The sequence below is a fragment of the Capsicum annuum genome, unplaced genomic scaffold, assembly GCF_002878395.1.
Source record: "Capsicum annuum cultivar UCD-10X-F1 unplaced genomic scaffold, UCD10Xv1.1 ctg46505, whole genome shotgun sequence".
In the NCBI taxonomy this organism is placed as follows: domain Eukaryota; kingdom Viridiplantae; phylum Streptophyta; class Magnoliopsida; order Solanales; family Solanaceae; genus Capsicum; species Capsicum annuum.
In genome coordinates, this window is record NW_025854082.1 from 1 (window position 1) to 2,433 (window position 2,433).

At 28.3% G+C, this 2,433-nt stretch overlaps 1 long non-coding RNA gene across 1 annotated transcript; it reads left to right on the forward strand.

Moving 5' to 3' along the window:
• Positions 1-87: 87 nt before the first annotated feature.
• Positions 88-1,836, forward strand: LOC124892382. Its single transcript, XR_007050219.1, has 2 exons — positions 88-272; positions 1,084-1,836. It is a non-coding gene; the product is annotated as an uncharacterized LOC124892382 (long non-coding RNA).
• The last annotated feature ends 597 nt before the right edge of the window (positions 1,837-2,433 follow it).

A 2,433-nucleotide genomic window follows, 5' to 3' on the forward strand; every position in this document is an offset into this window, starting at 1 on the left:
ATATTGAAGAAAAGATTTGAAGTCCACAAATGCCTATAAATACCCCCCTTTGGAAGACTTAAACATAAGTAGCTAGAGAGAAAAAAATCAAGAGTGAGAAAGTTCTTAGTTTTTCAAAAAGTTCTTAGTTTCCAAAGTTTGTAAGTTCTTTCAAATTTAATAAAAAAGAGTGTTTAAAAATTCTATATTAGTTTCTTAGTTCTTCATTTTTGGCAGCTGTCAAGTTTTCAGGGGACTGTCGAAAGGAAAACCTCACTTCTTTCTTAAGACATGTAAGTATTCGTTACATAGATTTTTGTATTTTTCTCCCAAGTTTGTAAATTATGTTTGAATTAATCAAGTTCATATTTTATTTTAGTTGTGTTTTTAATATTATAAGATCTAGATTGTCGGCGGTTCACCGCCAATTTTTTGGTCTTGTAAAATTAGTAAATTACTTATAAATATACCCCCAGTATATGGTTATTCTCTCAGTGTTTTAGCAATAACGATGGATTAATCTATAAATTTCTAGGGATTTGAAAATTCCGCAGAAGATTAAAAAAGGACTATTGTTATTCTCCCGGAGTGTGATTAAAGAAGATATTGCTATCATAGCTAAAACTGAAGAGAAAGAGATGAATAAGGTATAAATTAAAAAAAATGCAAAAAATAATTTATTTTGTTGGGAGAAAATATACTTTGATCTTTATAACTTTGCTACTACATTGGACTAAGGACAATGAAGGAGGGAGTACTGAGTAGGATTTTACACCATATAAAAAATACATCCGCATTAACTCTCCTTTATTTTCTCATATCCACTTACTTGCTTTAATTACTTGTTTATTTTGCTTCACTTATATAATTTATATACGCTTTATTATTATTATTATTATTATTATTATTATTATATATCTATTATTATTATTATCTGTTCATCTTATTATATTTATATATCTATTATTATTATTATTATTATTATCTTTTCATCATTATATATCCGTCTTATTATATTATTTTCTATCTATTTATATTATATCTATCCATCTTCTTATATTATTATCTATCTATATTATATCATTCCGTCTCTATTATTACAAGAACCACCAGAGCCAAGACCTAGAATTTCCTTAATTCCAAGAGAAGACACAAGTTCACCCAGAACAGGAGCAAGACTGGGACTATCAGACGGAGATAGTGACGAGTATGAACGAGACTACAACTCAGCCATGGATCATTTTGCACAAGACCTAAATGCCGATGAAGATTTAGGAATAGAGTTTGATTCAGAAGCATTACACTATCTGGATACGTAAGCAATGACGATATCCACGAAAGACAAAATTACAGACGTATGCAGTGATGTAAAAGATAAATAAATAGATGGATAAAGTAAAGACACAGCCATGTGATCGTGGGCCCCACCGAAGTTTCCAAAAGTCTTGCTAAATCTTATCAAATATATTGATGAAAGGATTTGAAATACATAAATTATACTGAAGAAATGATTTGAAGTCCACAAATGCCTATAAATACCCCCTTTGGAAGACTTAAACATAAGTAACTAGAGAGAAAAAATCAAGAGTGAGAAAATTCTTGGTTTTTCATAAAGTTCTTAGTTTCCAAAGTTTGTTAGTTAGTTCAAATTCAAAAAAAAAGAGTGTGTGTAAAAACTCTATATTAGTTTCGTAGTTCTTCATTTTCGGTAGCTGTCAAGTTTTCAGGGGACTCGCGAAAGGGAAACTTCACTTCTTCCTTAAGACATGTAAGTAGTCGTTGCATAGATATTTGTATTTCTTATCCCAAGTTTGTAAATTATGTTTGAATTAATCAAGTTCATATTTTATTTTTCAATTGTGTTTTTAATATTATACGATTTGGATCGCCGAAGGTTCACCGCCCATTTTTTTGGTCTTGTAAAAATAGTAAATTACTTATAAATATACCCCCAATATGGTTATACTCTTTGTGTTTTAGAAATAATGATGGATTAATATGTAAATTCTTAGATATTTGAAAAGTCCACAGAAGAGTAAACAAGGACTGTTGTTATTCTTCCGGGGTGTGCTTAAAGAAGATATTGCTAAAATACCTAAAACTAAAGAGAAAGAGATGAACAGGGTATAAATTTAAAAAATGCAAAAATAATTTATTTTGTTGGGAGAAAATATACTTTGATCAAACAAAATTCTGATTATATAGATACAGTATAGACAGATAGATATAATATAGATCGATAGTATAATGTAATGAACAGAAGACTAATATAATAATAGATGTATAATAATACTAAAGAGACAATAATAATAATAGTATAGACGGATGGATAAAAACATTATAAGACAGATGTATAATAATAATAAAGCGTATATATAATATATAAACAAAGCAAATAATTAATAAGCAGGTATTAGTTATGTTATAAGCAAAGTAAATAAACAAGTAACTAAA